Raw genomic sequence first — 27567 nt, 5'->3', positions numbered from 1 at the left:
TTTAGGAAAGAGAGGTAGTGATCTTTAGAAAGATACCTTTGAAATAATTTTCAATGTAATATGAATAAAACAGAGCAAACCCAATTTATGGAAATTGCATATTATTCTACTCTGTGTAATGTGTATGTTACATCAATGAACACTCTGTAGTCTCATCACTACAGTGAAAATTCTGTCATTGATTAGAGTGAGATCAAGGTTTTTTTCACTAGTCCAGTCTGGACTCAATTACAGCTACTGTGAGAGAGCAGACACTCTCATCCTTTCACTACTCTGTAACTCTCATCTGTGAGTGTGACCGGACTAATTCTCAAGATCACTTTGAAACTCACATGCTTATCCAGAGATTATGCATGATGGCATTCTGGACAAATTCAGTGAATACTATGCAGAATTGTTACTGCATGTATAGAAAAACTTAAAAATATTACTAAAGAAATATATCTGAATACGATTTCCCAGTTTTAATTTTCTAAAGAGTAGCAGAGGTCATGCATAAAGTTTTCAAAATTAAACCCTTTCAATTTTTAATTGTAAAAATTAACATATAATGATGTGTTAACAATACAATAACATTTTGTAAATGTTATTGGTATTTTTTAAAATAAATTAACAGGGGGGAAAAGTGAGAAAACACCTCTCTCTCTAATGACATATCAAGTCTGGGAGATTGCTCTGCTTCCTTAAAAAATAAAATTAAAAGAGGCCAGTAGGTGTTCTGTATTTGTGTTTTTAAAATTAAAGTTTGATAATATTGCATTAAGGAAAAAAAAGCATTGATGCCACATTACCAAGCATTCAGAAATGCAGCATGATATAAAGTCAAAGCTGTACCTGCTTAAATGTTAATTTAAGAAAGATTGTGACATAGCGCTTAGGGATATGGTGAGGTTGAGAACTGTCAGTGTTAGGTTAATGTTTGGACTAGATGATCTTCAAGGTCTTTTCCAACATTGATGATTCTGTGACTGTATGCCAACTGAGCTGCACAGGGAGATTGTTTCACTTTAGTTACTTTCAAATAAAATCTATAAAGAATAAAGTTTTGTGACAATAATCTTTCAGCCATTCTTATTTTTTTTAAAAATCAAAAGCTTCCTTTTATAAGATGTTTCAGGATATATAAACATCTCACCAACTGCTGATATTTTCATCTGACATTTAAGAAATGAACCGTAATTCAGGAATAATAATCTCTAATTGGGGTCCATGGTGACCACAATACAATACATAGTGTCTGGGATGTTTTTGCATGCCAAAGTCAATTTGACTATACAATTCTTTGCAGGCAGGCTTAGAACTTTCTAGTTATCCAAAGGGAATGATGCTGTTATATGTTTTGAAGTGACTGAAGAAAAATAAAAGTAGTTTTGCAAAATGTTGGGAAATTTGGTGCATTTGAGCTTATTTATGTCTTTTCTTAATAGTAAAACCAATTTGGATACATATAAGTAAAATACACAAATCTAAACAAAATAAATTTGTTGAGGAAACAGAGATATATTGATGAAGAATTAATGTTTTAATGACAAGGGAAATAAAATGTTATAATGGACATATGAAAAATGTTCTAGTAATGTACTAGCAAATGGAAAAAGAAGACTTTAAATTTACATTTAATTAAAATGAATCATTGTACAAAAGCACATGATTTTGAAGAGTATGAAAATAGTGTTTTTAACAGTCTGGTTAACCTTGTTTATCACAGGCATACCGTAATATCAGCAAATGACTGTAGAATTCATGACACTTTATTCTCCTATTCTTCATATTTATTGGGATATAACTTTTGGAAGTGGGACCATAAATGTTTCCTTTACCTACTAAATGACATCTCGTTGTTTTTTATTCAATAGCTATACTGCCATTAAAACAATGAAATGCCTAATATCTGCAATGTATAGATGAGTATGTGCAATAAAGTATGCACCATGAATTATAATTTACCTAATCATGCAGCAAGCTGTCTTTCAGGATAAAGTTTGCATCAAAATAGAGCTAAGGCAAAGGTAGAGTATATGACACATAGTTAAACTGTAATGCAAAAAAAAAAAAATCATACCTGAAAGTGGAAAAATAAAATTAGATAAAAAGTATTGCTTAATAAAAAAATTAAACTTGTCACATAACATTCAGTTTACCTGGGTATTTAAGCAGTAGGATTACTTGAAAGGTACCATTGTTGCTATTGATCTATTTCTGTTGAAAAATTTAATGACACTTATTTTCTAGATAATTTTAATCTCCGTTGTTTTAGGAATTTCCATAATGGACTAGACAGAGGTCTGTCTCATCCAGTATTTTCATTCTGACCTTAGGAAAGATATTGTAAGATATTGTTTACTGGATCTGTAGCTACATTAAAAAAAAAAAAAAAAAGAAAAAAAAAAAAAAGGTGAGAATTTCTGGCTTGGTTAATCTAAAATAATTTACTTTTTTTTTTTTCTTTCTTTCTGTTCCTCTAGGTCTTAAACTGAATTCTGCTGGATACAAAGTTTCAAAGTTTTTACCCTTAGTCCTGAAGTTTTATACATATTCCAAAATAAAGGTTATTGATACTTGTAAGAATTCAGGATGTTCATCAGATACATATGTTCTTTTGGATCTCAGATTTTGATCTCAGCAGCTTCCAGGAACAGTGACTTCTATTCTGCTGTGTAGAAGAAAAGGTGTTTATGATTAATTTGCCACCCTTTAATTGAATTATTTCCTGTTCAATTACTGCAAGAAATGGAGATCAGAAGCTCCCAACCATTTCCAAACTGTCAGTGCATATGTCTTTATTGTGATGGGTATACATGATAAGAAAGAGTAACCTTTTCCATCACCTTTTTAAGTAAAAGAATTCCAACTTTTCTGAGCATTTTCCCCTCCCTTTGATCATTTCTTTGAATCTTTCTCTGAGATTTGAACTCCTTTTTCTGAACCTCTGCCAGTTCTTTAACACGTTTTTTTGAAACACAGTGGTCAATGCTGCACATATTATTCTGGAGTAGATGGCATTTTAGATGGATATATGATCATTTCTTGACTGTAACGACACATTGAACAATCAATAGTTTTTAGTGCCTCCTTTTATCTTTCTTCATTGTCAATTAGTTTGGATGGCACAGTGTAACTTGCTCCAGATCCTGTATATGAACACCAAACAGAAATTGAAATGAGATATGATCACTCTTTTTTTCTTGCCTCATACCAGTGTTGCATTCAATTACTGCTGTCTTTAAAGGTTTCTGACCCAGATAGAAAGAATATCCTCTCCTTTGATATGTGATTTGTTTTGGGGAGAAGTGCTGGGGTAGTAGCTGGGGTAAGAGCTTGTGCTGCTTTCCTTTGAAAGAATAGAGCTACCTTAGGGGTTGACAAGGACAGATGCCACGGAAAGCCTGTTATTCCAGGCATGCTGGGAAACTCTTTACTTGCCTGTATCTGATTGGTGTGGCAGTCTTTGATTTGCTGCCCACATTAAACCTATGGCCAGAATTAGGGAAAAGAAGGAATTTTCCCTTATGCCAGGCTGATTTACTCTGGAGTGCTTTATACAGTCTTGTTTCAGGGATCCTCTGGGTATTTTCACCAAAAAGTTCCATTCTATTGCAGAATCTCAAGATGTAGGCAGTATCCTTAATTACTGCAGACTTCCTTCTCTAGCATGTTTCATTTTATAGGCTTTTGTCCTTTTATATTAAAGGCCCTATTCTGTGATTGGATGTTGAGGCACGTTTTGTGCCTTGAGGGGTGTTTTACAACTTGTGTGATGGGACACTGAAGAATTCTGTATTATCTGTGTATCAGATGTATATTTGATTGTATACCAGTTCTGTATCTGATTAACTTGGTGGAAGTGACCTTAAAGGACTACAACTTTGAAGCGTGAGTTCCTAAGTCTGTGTGGAAGGGGAAGAGGGCAAAGTGGAAGGCATGGAGACATGATATAGGGAAAGAGAAGAGTTGGACTGAATGCAAGTACAACTGCATCCTGGATATTTGTTGTATTGGAGGATGTGGCCTTAGACAAGACGACTGACTCCATGGATTTTACTTCAGGTAGTCAGAATATGGCCTGAAATGTATCTTTCCTTGTAGCCCACATTCTAAGCTACAGAATATTTTTTTGTCTTGTCCACTTTAGAAACATTATATGGGGTTGGCTTCCAGCTGTACCCTGATTTTTGTGGTTTTGAGACTTCTTTTTGTCCCTGTACTTCTTGAATTTAGGAAACTAAGTCATAGGTATAGATTTTGTTAAAGGAAGCAAGCAAGTAAAGCTAAATGTTTCAGTGCTGTGGAATTTAATCACTCTTAGATATGGACCTAAGATCTGACTCAAATATAAAACCTTTACGTAATAATGAATTCTTCAAGAATAGCCATAACTGGGAAAAAAAGACATAGAAAAAATAAACACATATAGTCTAGATTTCTCTACCTCATTAAACAACAGAAATTACAGTCCAGTCAAAATATTTAGTTCAAATTGATCCTACAAATTTGGAGATTATCTAAAAATGCATTGTAAAATTTGGGCTGCTGTACTTTGAGAGATTAGTTAGAGGTTCTTCCAAGTTATTTCTTCACTCCTCTTTAACGTTTTATGACGTAGGTGACCTTGGGAAATATATCTTTTCTGGATGTAACAATAGTGTTTTAAAGATGCTTTAAGAATTTTATTTGCCATCTGTTTATTTCTATACTTTTGGACTGAGAAGCCAAGATGCTGAATACGCAATACACACACAATCCAGGTAATAAAACCAGCTTTATTTTTTTTTTTTTTTTGCATTGCTGTTTTAGCTTTATTTCTTTCTGAAGTAATAGCAGGTCATGAATTCTAAAACCAAATCTTCCATAAGTGTTGGTAATGAGACAGTGCAGTAGAGAGGCATGGCCTCTTCCCACAAGCTTTTACTTTGTTCGTGAATTAAGGCATATTGACTGTGGAATCTGAGATAAGTCATGAAACTTTTAGGTGTGTGCCAGCTGTCATGGCTCCATTAAAATCAATGGAAAGACACCAGTTTTCTCCACTAGCTTGTGACTCACTCCCAGGGAAAATAAAATGGTTAATATGAATGTTTCAGACACAAGTCTTTTAGGCTGAACTATTGACATGGCAAGGATAGATGCTGGTATTCAAAATATGAGACAATTTGAGATATTATATTTTGGATTTGAGAGAATCCATAAGTTTTCTCACTGTCATCCAGTATTGCTTTGACCCTGACTCATACTCAAACTTAGCTGAATAATATGAAGTTTCTTGTAGCTGTGGAGTAAACTGTGGGCTGCTGCATAGCATTAGGATGAAGTCTGGCTTTTCTTAAATACTCCAGCAGAGAAGGGGAAAATCAAATATTTTCCCCTTCATTCCTCATGAGACATATTGAATTGTACTACAAGTCCTTGTCAGCAATATGCCTATTGACAGATGCTGTAACTACGAAGTTCAGCAAAACCATTTAAGCTGATAATATGCATGTCACTTTCTGTCATTTTACTGCAAGGTAGGTGTGGGATGCCATTTTCCAAACTGAATGGGGCAATAGCAGCAATCAAATCCATGTGTGAGGATGCCTGAATGGGTTTGGAAAGAAGGGAAAGCAGCTTTGGATTTTTCTAGAACCAATTTCAGATTTTACGAGTTCCTACTACGAGCTCAGGAAGCCACCAAGCAAACAAAATCTAGAATAAGAAGCAGAAACATAGTTGATTTATCTGAAATTTAGAGAATGGAAGAGGCCATTTTTTGGCTATCCCTGCAGGTATGTGTACCTTTCCCTGTGCTTGTCTGCCAACACTGCCAAGTCTACAGTATTATGGTGAAAGATCATTAAACTAGGTCAGTCGTACAATCGTGTATATTATAGCTGTGATTTTGAATATCACTGTTCCTTGTAAAGTACTCGTACGTGGTGGTCTCTGGAACATGAATTAAATTTGCTGGGAGGGTAAGTTGTTACTAATGATGAATATACATTTGTAATTTTTCCACGGGCTTTTGCTTCCTCTGGTGCAGGGGTTGTAAGCAGAGGAACAACTGGCAATGCTAACTCCTAACTCTACAATGTCTATACTTGGAACTTTTTAAAAGGTTGCTGTTATACATGAGTCAAGAGTTTCATATCTGTCAGTAAACTCTAGTCATTATTATTGTGAATAATATAGGAAGTTAAATAGCATGATTTATTTAATTTGAAAAAATAAAGCATGCTACTGACATATGCTGGCTCATATTTTGTTACGTGACTTGTCTGTAGTTTTTTCACAAGTTGTACATTTCAAATGTAAAGTGACAGTAAAATGGAAAGAAAGCAGATTCTTTACTTTCAGTGATATTTAGGCTGTTATGTCAGGGTTTTTTGTGACTGAATATGTGAAATCAGCTCTATGCCTGGAAGTAAGTTATCCAATACATTTTAAAACATAAATTTAGTAGTCTACTTAAGATACATTTTTTCTGAGAATTATCTCTTTTGATTAGTTGTTAAGTCTAAGAGAGCCAGAATTATATTGTCTATCTTCCCCACAGATTTATCATTAAAATTTGTAACTGAATTGAAAGGATTTATTTATGACCATTGCAATATTGGTTACAGCTATATTGTAATGAAGGTTTAACTTAATGATCACCATATAATTTTCCATAATAATTATAATGAGAATCATTGATTGGCCAAAGGTGAAATAATTTATAGGAATTTTGTGTTTTACTTGGCACTATTCATGAAAAAACTAAAAAAGTAAAACGTGCTGTTTTAACTTTTTAACATCAAGATGAGCAGGGAGGGAAAAAAGCAAATATGGGACACAGCAGAATTATCTCATCCCTTCACTGGAAAACAAGAGTGATGGACCTTTATGAATCCTGCTTACACAAGATGTGAAAGAGTTTTATTTCATGAATGGCCTGGTTTCTCCATTTACATTACCCTTAGATCAGTGCACAAGCAAGTTTCTCACTTTGGAGCTTTATTAATGAAGTTATTGTCAAGCAAGCAAGCTCAACTGTTTTCCTTCCAAATGAAAGGGAACAGTTCTGTGGGCTAAGATTTGCTCTCCAGGTAGACACCTGAAATCTCACCAAGTTATGACTGATGCTCTATTCTTTTTAACTATAACAGTGGGGATGAATGGACTTTAAGCTGTTTCAAAATATGCCCCATTAACTTTAATATGTGCTAAACATTGTAGCAGAATTTTAACTTTCTGTCTTTCAATATAGCTGTACTTTTTCCTGTGATAAGGCCTTTCTGTTGAAAAGATTACTGGCACCAGAAGGCTATCAATTTTATTTTTCCTGAATTCTTAAATTTATTGCAGTCATAAATTCATAGGATATTTCAGACTGGAAGGGACCTCATGAGCCATCCTCATCCAAGCTCCTATCTCATACAGCCTCCTACTCAAAGCAGTCTCAGCTATGAGGGGTGACCAGGTTACCCAGGGCTTTATGCAACCAGGTGTTGAAAACCTTATAAAAACTTATAGGAAGAGAATAAGAATGGTAAGAACTTGTAAGAATTAATGAGTTCTTCATATTGAAGAAATTAGAAATCCACAGTTATTAGATTAAGGATATTAGAAGGTGCTTTTTTGCTTATTCACTTTAGTACCTGTTTATGGACCTGTTGTCTTTAATTTTTTCTAATTCCTTTTTGAATCTGCTGCCTCCAAGAGGCTTCTGAGGCAACAAATTTCGGGAGGTCACTTGCTGCTGTGTACAGACATCTTTTCTTTTAACTGTTTTAAACTGATCTAATAAATTCATTGAGTGCTGGCTGGTTCTGTTGTGGAGTTGTTGAATAAATAGTTCTGCATTCACTCTTGTGATTTTACAGACCCTCAAGCATACCCCATCATCCTTCTCTCCAGATGGAAGAATTCCAGCCTTTTCACCTCTCTCTGTAAGGTAATTACTCCTTCTCTGTACCTTTCTAACTCCATGATGTTTTCTTCAGGTGCAGGACTGTCCACAGTACTCAAGATATTTGTGTGGGAGAGGCTGCTTACCTATCTCTTGATGCCTGAAGTCTGCCAGAGACAAATGTGTAACCCACAGCTTTAAAATGATGGTAATAGAACTGAAAGAAACTGTAAGGTTTTGGTGTAACCAAAGAGGAAATTAACTGCTGATCTTAGTGGTGGTTGATTGAAACTAATAGCAGAGGGGTATGGTTTGCTAAGCACTGAGGATGGCTGTATAAGGTCATGGTGAGATGAATGAGGAGTTACTTGACTGAGTGAACTCATGAGTTACCTAGACCAGAATCACAGTCCATGGCAGATGCTTGGCTGCAGATCTTTTTAAGATCCTGGAGGATGCCTGATGGCAGCACTGACTGCTGATGGGAGGAGAGAAGAGCTTACTATAGTGGTGAGCCTGAGGCAAAGAAGCTCTCTGTATGGACCTTTGTCTACATCTGTAAGAGTGTCTCCTGAGGTCAGATCAGTTCTCTAGCTTCGTGAGCATGTGTACCCTCTCCCAGCCACCCAGCAGGCAGTGTGCAGGAGTACAACTTCCCTGTCATTGCTACATGGTGTGGCTGGTGGCCAGGAAGGTGATGAGCGTTGTAGGAATGGGTCAGGTAGCATGCCCTTGTGCCTGTGAGACTGCGTATGTCACCAGTGTAAGCATAAGTTTTAATACTGCTTGAAGCGTTAGAAATAAGATTAGCAATACTAGTTCTAGAACATTGTTTTATATAATAAGGGTCAGTTGTCAACCCATTCAGCTGTCAATCTGTGAAACTGATTTATCAATACCCAGTTTATCTGGATGTCTTACTTGCTTTTGAACTGGTCTTTTTATTTAGGATTTTTTTGTGCTTGTGACTTTTTTTTCTTTTTCTGTTTTTTGAAAATGCTTGTTTATTTGTATGTTGAATTTGTTTTGCTTGTTCTCTTCTGTTGAATTGTTGAGTGTGATTATACTGTGATCATTAATGAGTTAGTGAGTGTCCATGATGGTAAGTAATTAATATTTATGATGCTGAGTGTTAGAGTAAGGCAAAGACATTAGAAAGAAGATGAAAGTAGGGAAAGGCTTTATGTAGAGTTCAAGACATCTGTGGATGACCTACAAATCCACATTCACTGCTTATCAGGACTGCGAACCTACCTGGGGTATGCCCTATATCTCATCAAACCCTTGCATTTGTTTCCTTTCTGTCACAGGAGGATGTAGGCTGGGAGATATGGCTGGTACTTTCTTGAATGTGACAGGGAGATGGTGGATGCTCTCAAGGTCTGCTAGACAAATATTCCTGCTTATCTTGTTCACACTGTTTAGTTATGAGGTCAGAAGACATTCCTCATAAACGAAATATGTTAGTACACCTAATTAAAATTGCTAACTTAACTGAGCAGTCAGAAACACTCAGTTTCCCCTACTTTCTTAAGTCATTTGTGCAGCTTCGAAAAACACAGTTAAATGGCTTTTTCTCTTAAACCTTCTATGGGAGGTACTAGTCCTGGCTTTCAAGATTCATATTACCTTAGCAAATATATTCCTGTGCTGCAATAGCTGAACATAAGCTAAGGAAAATGGAAAAATATGTAAAAGAAGCTTTGAAAGTTAGAAGCCAGACTTGATTCATGCAAGTAATATAAGTTTCCCCAGACTGTAGTGTCTTAGTTGGAATGAAAGCATACTGGTTTTTAAGATATAAACTAAGTCATGTTACATGAAACTATTTCCTGGTACCTGTAATGAGAGTACCAGCTGTGACTTTATTGAAAACCATTCTACAAGGTTTTGTTTTTAACTACCTGATCAGTTGTCGCAAGGCCATTCATTGGAAAAGGTAGCTGTAAAATTTTTGTGATGGCTTATATTTATTTTTGCTCAATGGTGGAAATAATGAATTATTTTCATGAAAGATTCATGTCAAAATATTTATTCTGTTTGGAAACAGACAGGTTTCTTATTTAGATCTCTCTCTATTCCTCTCCTCAGAAAACATCCAACTTCAGAAACTTTCCAGTCAGAAACTTTCAAAGTTGATACAACTCTGAGAAACATGTTGCTTCGATACAAAGAAATATGTTAGTAACCATAAGAGCAATATGAGAAGGACTTCTGGTGTCAACAAGTCTGCAGTCACAGACAAAAAAAAATCATTCTGAGCAAGCTCATCACTACATGTAGGTCTTCTAGACTGATACTGGAAATTAAGGAGCCAGATCATCTTTTCTTCAAATTAAGTAAGACGTGTTTCAGTATACATTAGTGTCAATCTAACAAATGCTTAGTTATACTATTTACTTATGAATGTTCTTTTTAGGGAAGCCTTTAGAGATGCAGTATCTCACTTTCATTTCAGTCCTGGGGGACAGGAAGCAACTCATGCATAATAACTATCAGTTTCATAAAGCTAATGAATTCATACTGCTTGTAAATAATAATTGTGTATCAAATGTGAAAATATGCAGTAGGAGATCAACGATTTGTAAAAGCACTGACAAGATCCCTGAAAGAGAAATATAGTTTTATAAGCAACATTTTCAAGTGACTCTTTACTTCTCTCAGATGAGACAGAAAATAGTACTCTCCCTGAGATAGTTGAGTGTTGTGACACATTAGAAGATTACAAAAATATAGTGAGGAAACAACCCATTAATCCTCTAAATTAATCTGTGTTAGTTAACTTCCTCTCTGTTCCTGCATTTAGATTATGTGTTCATCATTATCCTAATTCTTTCTTATGTACACTGGATACTTTAAACATGATGTTTGAAGCAAAATGTTTAAATAATGTTATTTTGGAAAAAGTTCTGAGAAGTCCTTAGAATTTTAATTCAGTTTCACTATGCATTGTAAAATCTTAAAATAAATTCAGAAACAGCTACAACACATTTTGAATTTATTCAACTAGGGGCAAAACTTTTGTTCCAATCTTCTGTTAGCCTCATTTTGGTACCATTGTAATAAATTATGGCAGTCTCTAAGTGTATCCAAAGTGTCATTACACATGTTAGAGGTCAGCTAGAGTGAAGTGGCACTGTGGTATGCCTCTGCCATCAAGTTTTCACTTCTATTTCATTGCGACAAAAAGTGAATGTTGTAGTGACATCTGTGCCATCAACACATCATTAGGGGATCCCCTTAGCTGCTAATCCAGAGAAGTTTTATAACTCCTTTACTCATTTGTACTGTGCAACATATCAGGGTAAAGATCATAACGTTTTTCCAAAAAACAGTGCTTAAGCACTCTAAAATGGGCAATGGATATATTTTCTTTAGTAATTATTTTCTCTTCTGTGAAACAATATTATAGTTCCACTACTGTATTATATTACCATTTTATAATAAATATAATGTCCAGAACACTCTACCAATAAATATTTTATGAGAAAACCTCATATATGTAGCTCTTTTGCCACACAGAAACAGACAAAAAGCCTTATCAAAACCCCTTATTGGCTCCTAATCAATAAATAAACTGCTTTGTGCCTCACCATCCCAGCAAAACTAACTGTACTCTGGAATTTCCTTGCAGCAGAAAGAAATTCCTCCCTTGGAAATATACTCTAATCATATAAAGACAAGGAAATATTTAACAGAATATTTAAATGTAATCATAAAAAAGTGAAAAATGTGGGAATAATATGTAGCATGCATGCATGGATAGAAATTTCCCCTTATGCAAAAAGTTGGCAGTATTTCATGGAGCATCCCTACCCTGAGTTGATGAGAAGGTTTTTCAAAGAACAGTTCCCTGACTACATCAACTCCTGCACCAAATCTTCTTCACAATCTCAACAAATAACTAGCCATAATGTGCAGGTCTTCTTAGAAGGCTTTTATTAGTGCCCAAAGTACCTTCTGGCTTCTTTTGACTCACCAACAAAGTTTGTTAAACCAGTAATTAAATAAGTTACCGACTATCAATACATCCATGCAGTGAACCCCCGTGCTGTGCTGCACTTCCTTTATTCACAGTAAATTTATTAATCTGCAGTAGCACTTCATCAAACTCATAATAGAATTCAAAGTAAGAATACTTTTGCTCAGATACAAAGTAATATTAGGACACCTAACTAAACATTGATTTAACTACATTACTCAAAGTAAAAATTAGAAACAAAAATGTTCACAGAGATATTTCAAATAAAAAAAGAAAAAAGTGTTTTGATTTGGTGTACTTCTAGGATTGCTGGAATTAAAAGTCAGAAATAAAATAGCTAGCAACTACTTGACTTGCGTTATTGCTGGCAATGCACTTGGATGGATTTCTTTTGAAAATGTCCTTTATTCAAGTACTTTTGGTGATATTTAGAGTGGACAGGATGAGAAGGAAACAAACTAAAATGGAAATAAAGAAAATAAAGACGAGAAAGACTCGTATATAATGCCTGATATTGTTTTCAGACATAGCTTTGGACTTGGCTAGACTTCAAAGTAATGATTTATCTGTAGAAATAAATATTTAAAAGTCACATTCTTAACTACACTAAGTCCCTAATAATGGCTACTATAACTTTAGTTTATCTGATCGAATTGGGCACAGGCTCTGAGTCATTTCCCTGACAAAGGGGACAAAATGGTCTCATTTGTGGCTACTTGTATGTTCAGTTGGTAACTACTGGCAGTGTAGGCTGAAGCAATCCTGAAGCTCTTCTATGTAATTCTCCAAAATCTTGACTAACTTTATGATTGGGGGCCTCAAAAACTGCTACAGAGCAGCCGTTCTCTCCCTTGTGAGTGCATGAGCCAAAATATAAATTAAAAGTTGGGCTAAGAAATTGCATTTTTCTCTCAAGGTAGCTAGAAATGTTAAATGTTCAAATACATATAATCATTATATGTAATTTTAAATACAATAAAGCAGATGGTTCAGAGCAGAACCAGCTTCTTTTGGTTGATGACTTGCTAAAAGAGAAATGTCTATTGATGTTAGTGCAGGAAAATTTTGTCTGTGAAACTTGATTCCTTTGTCTCTTTAATTCTCTCTGCAATTAGGAAAATGTTTCAAAAATTAAACAGTTGTTTCGTATGCTTTCTTGTATCCCAGCCAACTGATGTGTACTTTGAGTCTATAATTAAAAAGTTCCTGTTTTGTTAGAGTCCGGATAACATTATTTTTAGAAAAGTGACTGCCATTAATAAATGATCCAGAATTACCAGTTATAATTTTAGCATTTCTAAACAGTGGATGCAGTTTGTTGAACTTTAAACTTGATAAGAAAATTAAGAGAAAATTATTTCACTTGCATTTCATCCTGAAATCTGATTGTTCAGTGGAAGTGTTAGTATGAAAGTTTAGTATCAGCTTCAATTTTAATTTTCCTTTTTCACAGACATGACATATCCAGTGTACACATCCATTTATAGAAATGCCCATGTTGAGGTTTCTTGTGCTCTTAGAAAGAACATAACCTTGCAGCTATAGCTGAGCAGTTTCCCATAGAAGCAAAGTAATTTTAATCTCTCAGAATGGGAGATGCAATTGAAGACCAAGTGTTCTGACTCTATAATCTAATGGAAACTATCTCTTGTGTCCTGTTAAGTAGTTAAATAAAAATACGTGGCCTCATCCAAGGACTTCTGAAACCAGTAACTTTCTTCAGATTCCTCCCCTGCTATTTGATGATGACTTGTAAATGTAGAATCCTTGTTCCACATGATAAAGACTAGTGGATTGGTGTCTTTCACTTGCTGGGAAAAGGCCTTGAAGAAGGTTATAAATATTGCAGATTTTTTTTGTTTTGTTTTAGTATGTATATATTTCTGGGAGGGAAATGACAAAATTTGAAGTTAATTAGATAATAATGATCACACTTAGTGTTTTGTGGTTTATGGAATATTACTATCATCATTTCATAATTAAGGAAAAATGGGGTTCAAAGATTTACTGAAGGTTACTCTGAAAGTTAGTGATACTCTTACAAAAAGAATCCAAGCTGTGCAGCCTCTGTAGGTCACACTAAGTGAAAAGCAATGAGAGTCTAGAATATCTTGTTATTTCTGGTTTTCACTGAGCCATATGTGTGCTATTAGAAATACTATAAACAAATCTGATGCCCTTCCTGGTGGAGTTTAAACTCTTCATTGAACTACATGAGCAGAAGAGGGTAAAGAAACTAAAAGCAATCAGTCTATTTGATTTTATGTCAGTTCCCCAGATAGTTATTTAGAAACATTGGGACAATATAGACATATGAATCTCTCTTTCCTAAGAGGGCTTAATCTAGGAGAGTGCCAATATATCATAAGCAACTAAGTAGACAGTCTGATTTTACTTGCTTTCAGTTATCATTTGCTTGAGAAAAGAACTAGGTTCAACAGGCCAGCTGAAAGCATCAAGCCTCAGGGAAGAAAGTTGAGACAACATGAAGAAAGCAGTAAAAAAAAAAAAAAAAAAAGAAATGGATGAAAGCAAATAAATAGATAAGTAAATAAGAAAGAATGAAAACAGGAAGTTTCTCTCTGGAAGTGTGATGTGTTTTTTCTTCTCTTCAGACAGAAAGGGACAAGAGAACTTTGCCTTATTTCTGGGAACGTCCATGAGTTTGTCTTTGTGTTTGACAGCCAAATCAATACACTTTTTATTACACTACATCAGCATACTCCTTGAGAAAGGACCAGTGCTCTGTTAGATCACTTAAGAATGCAGCAATGGGACTGAACGTGTAATAACGCTCAGCCATGTCCTTCTTCAGACCCACAGGGTCTCTCCACAGCTCTCACCCAGCAGCACACATGAAAAAGCTAGACTCTTCTAGAGCCTGCACACTGCCCCTTTGGTCAGTTTTCATATGCATCCCTTGCTAATGCTGGTCAAAAGGAGCCCTACCAGTCTTTGCCTATTATTCAACAGTGCCATCACAGAATGATAGGGAGAAAAAAATGGATTAAAAGTCAGACGAAGAACTTTCCCACTGCTTCTCAAAACCCGTTTGTGACAATGTACCAGATCTGTCAAATGAGGCTAAGTGTGCAATAGCTTGCACAAAACAGGAAACTCGCCTACTTTGGATGCCAGTGCTGGACACAGTGAAGAGTTAGTTTATTCATTCTAGAGGTTTTTTGAACAAACTAACACCAGGAAGAAGAATGACATGGATTCTCATGAAGGCTAAGAGCTCCTCTTAAGAGTTAAGAGGACAAGGATTACCACATAAGCATCTGTCTTTGATGAGACCTATTTATATGAGAACATTTTTATCCTCCCACCCTTCGCCCTGCCTCACCAATAACTCCAGGTCAGGCAGATTTTTGTGTATTTCAGGGCTATTCACTTTGTTTTGCTCTTTCAGAAGATCAGAATGGACTGCTGCTGACAAGTAAATCCTTTGCAGATATTCTGCAAAGAGTGGGGTGATGTAGGCCAGGCAGTAGTTCTACTAGCACTATCCTGCAGGGCAGTTCTCGACTGAGACAGCAGCAATCAGGTCAGTCTCTGCCTTACAGTGATGATTGTGACAGAATAACCAAAGAGAGTTGCTGGGCATTCTGGATAATATGAATCTGAGTGCTTGGCAATCATGTAGGATCCAGACCCTATGTGTGCAGGAACATATATGTGGGAGATTACTGTAGCTATGGCTGGCTGACAGCCATTTGGGTGGCCTGCAGCTGAGGAGTTGAAATGCTAAGAATTTCTGATACCATATGAAATCTAATGAAATTCTTCACAATATAGAGGGCATCACTCAGATATCACACAGACATGCTGGTGCTATGGTAACACCAAAATCTGCTAAGACTATGTGAGGCTAGTGTTGTGGCCTGTGTCTGTGTCACAGAGATACAAAGTGACAAGGCAAGCACCAAGATGTGGAAATTCTGCAAATATTTCATGAAAATGTGGTTCTGTTTCACAGCTTTCTATATATGTTGGCAGGCTGATACAGAATCAGGCGGGGATGCTGCTGAGGCTTGTGACAACAGCAAAGAGAAGCAACAGCTAAGGGCCTTATTTCTCAATAATGAATGAGGCAAGCTAAAATAGAAGCTCAGGATTTGGGGATTAAATGTATTAGAATCATTGAGTTATTAATAATCTATGTCTTTGAAAGCTGAGAGATCATCTTACATTTATATTAAAAGGTTTGTTATCATGCTGTGTAATTGTGAAGGGAAAGGAACTGGAAGAAAATCACTCATAAAAGAGTATTTCTAAAAATAACTTTCTGTAACTTAGGTAAAGAAAATTTTCTGGATATTTAGTGAGGGGGAAAGGGGGGAGGGAACGGACTCCTAAAATAAGAGTTAATAAGTGAAGTTATACAATGGACTGATTTTTATGGCTTAGTCATAAACCTCTGAAAGCAAGGGTTTATAGAGTAAGTGCTGAGACTATCTTAAACACCGTAGAATGTTCAGTAATGGTACCAGATTTCTGGGATTTCTTCACATAATATATGTTATTGATAACTAAATCTTTTGAAAAGAAATAGTACAGATTACAGTAAGAACTACAGATGAAGAAGGGTAGCTTTTTTGCTCTAGTATAATAGGTGTTAGTAACAAAGATTAGTGACTTTCTAGCAACATCCTGTAAGTAACCATAATAAAAATCATGACCTTCTGCAGTTCAGTTAAAACCTTCAAAGCGAATTACACTTTAAAAAAATACACTTTTTTATATGTTACTCACCTGAAATAATTCTGCGGGCTATTGATTTTTTCTCATTATGTTCACATTCTTCTCTTCACTCACAAGAATTGACTCAGAATGGTTCAGAAATGCAATATCTGTAAGTGCTACATTTCTTAAAGATGTGTTTGTGTGCTTTTAGTTAACCATAATCATTCCATCCTTGCACCAAACTTGTAATATTAATTAGAGTTATAAATTCATAAATTTCAATCAGATATTACATACACAGAAACACTGATTTTTTATCATGAAAATGACCTGGTGTCTTCTTTGAAAAAAAAGAAAATCACCTCCTTAGTAGGTAAGGATTTTTAGATATAAGATCATATAAAACAGCTGTGGTTTTTTTGCTTTTCAATGTTGTATGTTTTTATTTACTGCCATTCTATTATTGGTAAGTTATTACTCTGAAAACCTCATGGTCTATTATGGATAACACAGTATTTGTCAAGTTTAAACTTGTCGTCATCTGCAAAGTTGAACCTTACTTAAGATTAGCACTAGGAACTGTTGCAGGAGCTCCAATCAGATGAGTAACTTCTGATTCACGACAGCCTCAATCTTTTCTACAGGTAATGTGGGAAGCTGTGTAGAAATTATCATCAGCTCTTCCCATCCTTCCACAGTAATGACTGATTATAACCAGCCTGAGACAAGCATATAAAACCTTTTTTAAAGGCAAGGTGTCTCCTTTTAAAGAAGGAACTAGAACCCACTACCCACTGAAGTAGGTATACATTGAAAATGCTGAAGGTGAAAGCACTGTACATTCTTCAGAATGACCTATTTGTATTTCTCGCCAAAGCCTGATGTCATAACATGGTGGCAGTAAAGCATATTTTAGCGTGCTTGCCCGTGGCTGCTTGACTAGTGTGATGACTATCTGAGTTTTAGGGTACTGAAACTTCTGCTCCAACTATCAGGGCCTATGCTATATCAAGGACCTGGTAGCATCAATTTCAGACTGTAAGTACTGTCAGCTTTCACAGACAAGGCTATTAAAAGTCTGATGTCGTATGACTTCAGGAGCATGTGTGTGCTAGTTGGAAAATAAGAAATTGTTTAAGCATAATCCTCTATATGCTGAATATAAGGGATGCAATTTTTTTGAGCCATATGTTCACTTGGTACAGCATCTAGAATGTGGAAAAAGAATGTTTAATAAAGATTAAGGGATATGTTTTACTGTTAGTAAGCATTGATGGATTAAGCAGTGGTGGTCAAAACAACAGGTTTAGAGTAGTGGAAAATAGGGTTTGCCAAGAGAACATGTATTCTAACAACTCTTGCTGTGTTTACACCAGTGACCTCTTTGGAACTGGTTTCTCAGGAGCTACAGAAGAGGAAACCAGTGAGAATGAGTGAATTCCTGAATATGGTGTCAAAGATTGAAGAATACATTTCTGTGGGGTTTAACTGTCTCTGAATGTCCACTTGCATAAGAAGAGATGTTTGTATGCGTCTGTATAGACATGTGTTTTCCCACTCTTTGTTTGTGAATCAGCTGTGAATGTTTATTCCCACAAGAAGTTCCACATACATGACAAATTTTATTTTCTTTTTTTTTTCCTCTCTTGAAATTTGTTTTCCGACTGCTTCTTCCACAAATCTTATGAGAAGACATCTAGCATATTTTGCAAAGACCCCCAGGGTGGTTTCTTATTTTTCTGGTTTTGTTTTCATCAAAACCTTGTTGCATTCATTTTTTTTAGTCTTTGCACAGCTCCAAAGTTAAAGTTTAGTCTTGGTGTTAAACATCCAGTCTAGATTACTGTTTCTGTTTCCAAATCAGATATGTGGGCATGAGTTTCAAATTGATATATTGTTGCAACATTCTGTCTTTGTTTAAGCCACATGATATTTTGGACTGATGTGATTACCTGGTTAATTAGGTGAAGAGCAGATGAAAGTACATTTTGATTTAGCCCCTGGAATGTCAGCTGATTCTATAGGATACATTGAAGGTTTCCACAGATACAGAAAACTGGCTAGGAAGAGAAATACGCAAGCCTGAAATCTTCTCCTGCTTTTAAGGACTGATCCAAGACAAGTGGCACTTCTAAAAGTAGTCATAAACTGAAGGTGAAAACACATCCAAGTGGCTTGTAATAAAAACAGTACAGTTCAAAATGGATTCTGTAATATATCAGTCACAACATGGTTGGCCCTTGTTATCTTTATCTTGTTACACTATTATTATATCCTTATGAAATAAGACTAGTCCATTGTTTCATAATACTGTGTAAAGATTAATATATGACACAAAGGAGACTGTGGAAATTGTACCCCTTGAAATGGTTTTTCAAAGTCAAGTCACATCAGGCTGGCCAATCTGTCTTCATGTAGTCTTAATTGTGCTAAGAAGCAAACCAGGTAATATTGAGAAGCAGGCCACACTTTGTGTTGTAGTTTTAATAAGTACCAAAATATACTTCACCTTTTAGAACAGTTTAGTTCCTTATCACGTCTGATGTCCTTTTTAAGGTAACAAGATGATGAAGGATGAGGGCTTTATTTTCATAGTTTCTATAAAACTGAAACATACTTTATTCTTGTAGCTCAGAAGATAATTTTGTGTCACCATTGAGCTCATTCTTTAGGCAGAACTCTCCCATGAGTACTTTATTTCTGGTGGTATTAAGCAAGCAGGAACCAAGCGGAAGCCACCAGAAGCTTAAATCTGTAGGATGTCAAAATGAGAAACTAAATTATGTGTTGGTGCAGATATAAGGGAGAATAAAATAACATGTTTTTAAAATTCAAGATTATCACATTCATTGTGCAAAAATGTACATATAATTTGGTTTAGAACAGTAGCTAGCCATATCAAAAGATCTTTTCAAGTTAGACTCTTGTGAGGTATTACAACTGCTTGGCATCACTGAAGTCTGCTTTTGACAGAGTACAGGATTTGAGGACTGCTTTTCTTGGGGATTTTTGTGAGGGTAAGACCTATATTGTTCTTAGAAACAGATTTCTGGTCAGTATTCATTCTCTTTTTATTCTATTGTACAAATGTTTTCCCTCTTCATGGAAGCTTTCTTTTGATAACAGTAGTGCTCTACTGTTCTCTCACAATAAATGGAAATAGTGGCTTTTTTACAGTTTGGTGTAATTCAAGCAATTATATTATGTAAACTGTGGATGTTAGTAGAAAGCCAAAAGAAGTGTCTCAGATTGGGCAATGAAAAGCATAACAAACTGGGAAATTTATACCTCTTTTAGCTAGCAAAGCAGGATTTGCTTTCAAGGTTGTTATACAGGGAAAAAAGTAAATTATCAAATTTAGCTTGTGTTTAAATGGTTTTAGCAGGTTCTAGAAAGATGAAGACACTTCACTTACATTGTTACTGAAAACTGGCAGACCTCCTATTTTGAAACATATCTTCTGGATCATCATAGTGAAACCATGCTGCCAATATTAGCCACATTGTCAAATTAACAGAGGCTCCTTGCTTCATTATCTTTTATTCTTTTGCATTGTATTGATAGACTTTAAAGTGTTGGAAGTGAGCCAATGTTAAGGTCTATTTTCCAATTAGTGGTATAATGAAGTAATAAACACAATTTGATTCAGATTAAAAGTTTCTTCCCGTCCTAACTAAAAGCTTTTAAATATCTTTTTGTAATTTCAGTGTTTATACAAAATAGCTATTAGTTCCATGATTACATTTAAAAAAAAATTAATTAAAAAATGCATACCTTGCTACTGCCAGAAGAAGCTTATCCTCGGTGCTCAGAATTATGGTATCTGGCTAAGCAAAGCAAAATCACTTATTCAACTCAGTCGTGAACATTATCCTGGATTTGTTCTGTGAGCAAAACTTAAATATAAATGAGGGCACTTCCTTCAATCCCTGCACCCAGTGTGATTGTTCCCCTTAACCACATTACTCCTTGTGGTATTTGCTGCACAATAATGCTCAACAGCAGGTATTATGTAGTATCCAGATGAAATCTATATTTAATAAAGAAAATGCAGAACAGATAAGAAGAGGTTTCTCCTTCAGTCTTAAAAGCAGTGGTCAAATCCTGCTCCCAGCTGTATTGTGTGAGCAACACTCATATGATGGACCAAACATTTTCCTATAGTAACTTGGCAATATCTTTGAACAAGACCTGATGGCAAAGAGGGAAATTAACTGAAAGAAAGAAATAGGTCTTGATAAGGCTGAGGATCAATTATTAATTCTTTCTGTAATACTTCTACTGAGGTTATTTTAGATTCAAGATCTTTAAATCTCAGTTTCAAACTTTTAAGCAATGAAGCTTTGAAAGTGTTCAAAATCTTCACACATAAAATCATATAAACCTGGAGCTTTAAAATTGCTGATGGCTGGTTTCATCTAGTTATTTTCAGCAGCAAATTCTAAAGCAGTAATTAAATCTGTAGGCCAAATTCAGTCTTTAGCTGAATGCAGGAACCACTTCTGAATTTAGGGCTAGTACAAGGGTTCTTTATTTCTTAAAATGCTACGAATTCACATGCTGTATTAGAATGATATTCTGAGGATTTATTTTTAAAATATTTTAAAATTTTAAATATTTAGTATTTATATTTAGTATTTATCACCATGCCATTTCATTGAGATCATAGCCAATATAGCTTTAAGGTATTGGGGTGATTGAGGAGAGTATTGAACTTCTGGAAAAACTTGTTGCCTATTTAACCATACTTAAGCCTCCTCAGTCTACTGAAGATGTGGTTTGATGATTTATCTACAAGCTCTAAGCAACCTTAAAGTGTGATTTTCTCTTCTTCTACTCTTCCTCAGTGATAAACTTCAAAATACCTTGTCTTTGTCCATGAGAAAAATGGAAACTAATATTGGAACTTTCACAAAAGTTTCCTGGAACAGAATATTTTTAATTCTGAATCCTAACTGAAAGACAAGAGTCTTGAAGGTCTTCCAAACACCTTTGAAAATATGCCAGAGGGTACATATGTGCCAAGTTTTTGAATATAAAAGCGGTGCAATGTGATCCAGAGTAGTGACTCAGAAGAAGTCCACTGCTTTGCTAGAAGTCGAAGAAGCCAGAGTTAAGTACTGGCAATTTTCAGAAAGGGAAAACAAGTTGTATTTTCTACATTAATGCTATTACCCAGGGCGCAGGAGAGAAAGCAAGCATGGATGGTGGTCAGTGCAAAGTACTGACCTGTGATGTGTAACAGGTTGGTTGCTCTCAAGTTTGTTTGTGAACTGTAAAGCCAGACACAGTGCAGAAATAAAGTATGGATAAGTAGAACCGTCAACATTTTAGAATTACAACATTTACCCTGCTCAAAATCATATTGGCATTAATATATTTTTTATTAATGAAATGTAGGAAATTTGCAACTTGTGTACTTATGTTAGGTTTTATATTATTATTACAGGCTGTATAAGTCATGTATATACAGCCAGTTCAGGAGCTTTCTGAACAAATCACCTCTGAGGAGAATAGGGACACATGGAGAAGAGGAATCCTTGCTATTCTCTGTGACTACTGAAAATGGCAACAAGCAGCTCTGTGTGCTGGATTAATCATGTTGATTTGTAGACAGGTAGCACAGGGAGACATTATGGCTACCTATCACTTTTCGAAATTTCATTGTGCCATGCTCTTATTTTTTTCTCTGTCTGATGAAATGTAAAGAAATTGTACATTAGCTACCTGTGCACCTCCAGTATAAAAATAATATCAGTTCACTGATCCCACTTTCTACCAGAGATTATCAAGGCTTTATTTACGTATATGTATACATGGAGAGAGAGAGGAAGAACACATGTTTGTCACCAGGAATTGTTCTTTTAAAAAATGTTGAACACAAACTTGGCAAGTAATTTATCATATTTGCTAGCCAGTTAAGCCTCTGCAGACTGTGGAATGGCTCCCAAGCTCAGGTCTCATCAAGTCCCAGTCTGCTCCTCAAACTGTATCTCATTTTATTTCCTCAGTCTGTGAAAACACTGTTGGTTTCTGCTCACTACATACTACAAAAAACTTTGTGCAAAATCAAGCAGAAACTGGTACTACATGTTCTTTTTGTGGCTTTGGATTAATCTCCCCAGGAGCAGTTGGCCATGGGGTCTTGAGATATACATTGACAAATAATGAATGATGATAAGCTTTTTATTCAAGAGGTATCCAGTTGAGGTCAGAAGCTGTAGATGATGTCCCTTATCTAATCACTGACTTGTTTTGCAACAGCCAAGTGCTGAAACAAGATAAAATTGTGAAATGTGTTCTGTGAATTTATACACTGCAGATTTCCTTATAACCTTCATATTTAAAAGGATTATCACTTGCATGTGGAGTGGACTACATGTTGCCTCGAGTGTTGGACAATAGAGCTAACTGGAAAAGATCTTTACTGTTAAGAAGCCTGTGGTTTAGTTTGGGGATTTTTGTTGGATTTGTTTTTTAAAATCAAAGATCTGAACAAAAGGTCAGCTTACACAATGTCTTCCATGGGGTTTCCGAATATTTTTCAGCTTGCTGGAAATACCTCCACTGAATGACAATGACCTGTGCCCTAAACTGCAGGGCTACTAGGCTGCCTGAGAGCACCAAGAACCATTTAGCCCAGGAGATGGGCATCTAAAATAAGATGGCACTGAGGGCTTGTTTTGGATGTTTCTTGCTAAGACACTGACTAGTTGACTTGTTTGGAAATAACTGTTAAAAGGCACTCAGTCACCAGCTCTGAAATCCAGTTAATTAATACTTGTCAGAGGAACTTTACCCTAGACACCTGATGTCTAGTTATACTGACCTTAAAAAAAACACTTGCAGCTGAGATAACTACTTAATAGCACCTTGCCTCCTGAATGCTGCCTGTCAGAAATAGGCACAGCAGGTTTCTGATACACTTTTTCTTTTGTTGAAGTGTGTCACAATTCCTGTCCTGCTTTTATTCAAAACTTTTCATCTAGTCATAGTGCAGATACAGCTATAGCTGAGATCACTTATGCTTTTCATGTTGCTTATGTCCTTTTGCAGACACAGTCAATGTCTTCTCCAAGGACTGCCCTGTGCTTAAAATTTCATTGTTTTCCTTAACAAGTTTTTTCTGGCTGAAGTGAATTTCTTGCTGGTCTCAAAATTTTCACCTGTTATATCACTTTATGGCTCTAATCTCATAAAACAGATTCACTAAACATACATATAACGAGATCTGCAATTTCTGGTTTGCTTTTAGCTTTTAGTATAGACCATTCAAAAGATATAGACATGAGGTTTGGTTTTCAGAGCTGATTGTCCAAACGTTTCCTCTCTACCTTTTATCTGACAGTTGTATTGCATTTCATAGCCAGGCAGTGGGTAAGCGGAGGAGCAGCAGCAAGCCACATCACTCAGCAGCTCATGAATAAAAAAGCTGCCACAAAACTTGAGTCATTAAGGTTGCCAAGCTTTCAATATCTGCAACTACTTGGGCATTATAACCTCTCACAAGGCAGCTCCCTGCTCTGAGATTCACTGCTTGCCTCTCTGCAGGCTGCTGTTAGCTACCAGGCCCACTTGGCTGTTGCTGGAGTTCTGGGTCTATTTTGGAGGGGTTCACTAGGCAAATGGTGGGTCCGGGGCTCTGAAGCTGTGCCGAACAGTTCTGCAGCATCCTTCTGCCACTCCTGCTTGAGGGAGTGGGAAACACTGGGAGCCCTGTCTCTCTGAACACATCAAAAAACAAGTTGTTGAACCTGAGGAGTCAAGGAGGTCTACATTTTGGGGAGTGGTTTGTAGCACAAGGTGTTTGGCAAGCTGGCAAGAAGTCATACAGCATTGCCCGCAAAATTGGAAATCAGCTGCTTCCAGCTTTGTTGAATCAACATTTCCAGAGGAAAGCTGTTCTGTCAGAAGATTTTCCATCTGATATCATGAGCACTAAACAAGTATAGTGCACTTCAAAATCCAATGAAGTTAGAAATGTACATTTTACAATTTCAAAAGAGACAATAATTGTTTCTTAAATGGAGACAGAAAGCAGAAATTAGGAACATTGTTTCACTTGAAAATTAAAAAAAAGAAAGAGATGTGTTTTGTTTGTGCTCTAACTTGCAGGCACCCTTCCTGGCACACACACATAAATGGGGAAAAAGGAATAGAAATAAAAGCATCCAGCAAAGTATGTTTTTGCCAGTTGTATTTTACCCTACTCTGTCATGATAATATAAGGTTAAAACTAAGCAAAAATTGCTAGTGCTAGAAAATAAAAAGCAGAGAACAAGAGTGGCAAGAGGTCATTCATGCCTCCTCTGTGTCCCCTGTGTGTCCTTTGATAATGAGGAAGACAGTGCTTTTGTGTTGTGTTGCTCATCACCACATTTCCTTGACTATTTAATCCAACAATAAGAGTAAATCAGCAATAAAAGAACTCAAAATCAAATATTCAAATGGCAAGTGATACAATTCTATTTTCCCTACTGCATGGCAGAGTTTACACTCATCTCTGCCTCTTTCTGTACTCAGTTATTGATGTCAAATTAGTGGAATGAGACACAGAAGTGATTATCTGCCATTTTGTATTGGACATCCTCTGTTCAAAAGCTATAAATGATAGGCTGAAGGCCTTTACAGTGACAGAAATACATATTAAGCCTTATTAAATTATACTATAGCATAAAACATAATTTTATTTTTAATTAACTAAAATGAAAAACTTTAAAGCACGATTTTCTTTTTAAATATTTAAGTAGTTATCTGAACTATAATTGCTGCAAATGGGATTGCACCAGATGTTAGATAAATACATTGCCTGGTATCGACAGCTCTTTAGTGGCATGATACAAAATGTGGTAGTTGCTGGGGTTCTTTTCACTGACTCCAAGTACTTTGAGTCAAGCCTTTTGTTACTGTGCTTTTGCTGGTTATGTTTATAAATGTTCTGTACTGTATTCTTAGAAACACTTCCAGAGCACTCCCAGTCAAGGAGGAGCAGGGTATGAGGCAGGCTCTTGTAGCTGCTTGCTCTAAGTGCCAAGGTACAGAATTCTTTCTCAATTGCTTTACAGAATACTGCAAAAAAAACCCCGTCAATATTTTCTTCATTTCATATTGCACTATGTCTGGGCTCTCTACAAATGCTCTCATCACATGAAAAAACCCAAATAACTGAAGATTTGCATTTTGAACTGTAGCTTATCATGTTTCTGGAAAAGAGAGCAAAGTGGCATCAAAGCTGTACAGTTAGAAGCCTTAAAGTCGTGACTGTGGTTTATTCTGAAATGGAGGGTAGAAGCAAGAGGAGGATAAACTTTGCAAATTCCTTGAGATAGATTTGGAAAGTCATCCAAGGGCAGTTCCTTATGAAACCCCTCAAATAAAGTAATATTCTCTGTTTTATGTACATACTCACAGAAGCACATTTACCAATGTCTGTATAAAGTATGCTTTTGTAGCCAGTATGGTATAACCAATGTGTGAGTGTGGTACAAAAATCATATGTCCTGAATGTATGCTGCTACAATTTTATTCCTAAAATGATAAAAAAAAAAAAAGAAGTTGGAGTTTGTAAAGAAACTGCAATATGATTCCATCCTCTATCAGAAGAAAACAGCCACCTATGTCTGATGTAACATATGACACAACTGCAAAAGGGGAGTCTAGAATGGGCTAATCATAAATGCAGAGAAGTGTGCATTTGGTAGAATGCTTTTTAGGGAATGACAATGTGTACAGATGGCTTTTATTGTAAATCTTTTCCACTAGTTTTTGTGGGTTTAGGTTTTGTTTATTTTTCTTTCTGGAAGAAGAGCTGCTGGGGTGAGTACGTACTCTATCAGTAGTTCATTTAGTAGCTCATAGACCTTAACATCACAAACAACTCTACCTGGTGCTTATAATAAATATTGTTTTGAAAAAAATAATTTCTTTATGATGGTTTATAAATAGCAAACCTGCTCAGCAGACAAATGTGTGGTATGCTGGCGCTGGTTTACATCCTTCATTCTGTATAAGCTGATGAATGTTTCTATGTTAAATGCAACAACTTGTTAGTCCTTAGCAGTCTCACCTGAAACTGAAGTTCATAGATATTTTAAGATGTTGGTCTTAGCTTGTAAAAACACCAGTCTTGATGCTTAGAAAAACATAATCTGAATGTTGGGCCTCTACAAGAATTCACATGGTAACACCCTTCATATCAAGTGTTTTCTCTGGATGCATGTGTGTGTCCGTGCCTGTGCATGCATTTTTCTTGAGTGTGCCGTAGGTGTGAGAAACTTTACAGTTTGGAAAAGATAAAAGATCCAAGGTGAGGTCCTTAAGGAGTCATCACCTTTTCTAGGTGGAGCTGTTTTGAGTACTTCAATAATATTTTGGTTGCAAAGCAGTGTTTGGCAAATATCTTTTGAATAGTTGTGCTGATGAACAGGTGGGTGAATAATTGTGCTCTTAAGATTTCTGAAACAATAATATTTGATGGTATCGTTGTACATATTGTCATGTTACAACATTCACAGACCTAAAAGTGATTCATATTGAGCTCAACACCTTTGTCTATTATAAATAACAATCTTTTGATTTTAAGCCCATTACTACAGATGTTTGTATAATCTTAACACTTAAAATAGGGAACAAGGAGATACAGAAATACATCCTGAGGAGAGATATGGTTAAGAATCATAGGAATATGAATCATAAATAATTTGAATTTTACTTCTGTTCTAGGGACATTAAAATAGTTTTGTCTTTAGAAGCTGGATAGTTTAAGGGAGAAACAAAATTGCCAATTATCTGAGCTGACTGCTTACAGATGTAGTAGATATCTGCTAATAATTAAAGACAATAAGCCACATTAACCAGGATGGAAGTGAAATTCTCATTGAAAGTATTACTGAGTTCTACATGTTTATATACTAGCTGAGTCTGATCCTACATAATCCAAACCTAAGGGAAAAAAGCTTAGTGTGGGATTCTGAATCTTTTATGTTGAAATATAGTTTCAAATACAGCTCTGTATAAACTCTCAGTGTAATTGTAT

At 35.8% G+C, this 27567-nt stretch overlaps 1 long non-coding RNA gene across 4 annotated transcripts in view; it reads left to right on the top strand.

The window, feature by feature from the left end:
- LOC141942717 (uncharacterized) overlaps positions 1-10850 on the top strand; it is a 44989-nt gene extending 34139 nt beyond the window's left edge. For 2 of the 4 annotated variants that reach the window (XR_012628721.1, XR_012628718.1), the window contains 3 exons: positions 2466-2669; positions 7959-8072; positions 9956-10850. This is a non-coding gene — a long non-coding RNA (uncharacterized LOC141942717). Of the gene's footprint in view, positions 1-2465; positions 2670-7958; positions 8073-9174; positions 9297-9955 lie in introns of all 4 variants that reach the window. The other 2 variants (XR_012628719.1, XR_012628720.1) reach the window with 2 other exon arrangements.
- Positions 10851-27567: the final 16717 nt, after the last annotated feature.

This window comes from Strix uralensis, chromosome 4 (assembly GCF_047716275.1).
Source record: "Strix uralensis isolate ZFMK-TIS-50842 chromosome 4, bStrUra1, whole genome shotgun sequence".
NCBI lineage: Eukaryota > Metazoa > Chordata > Aves > Strigiformes > Strigidae > Strix > Strix uralensis.
The sequence above is the reverse complement of the archived record's forward strand: the minus strand, read 5'-3'. Positions and strand labels throughout refer to the sequence as shown.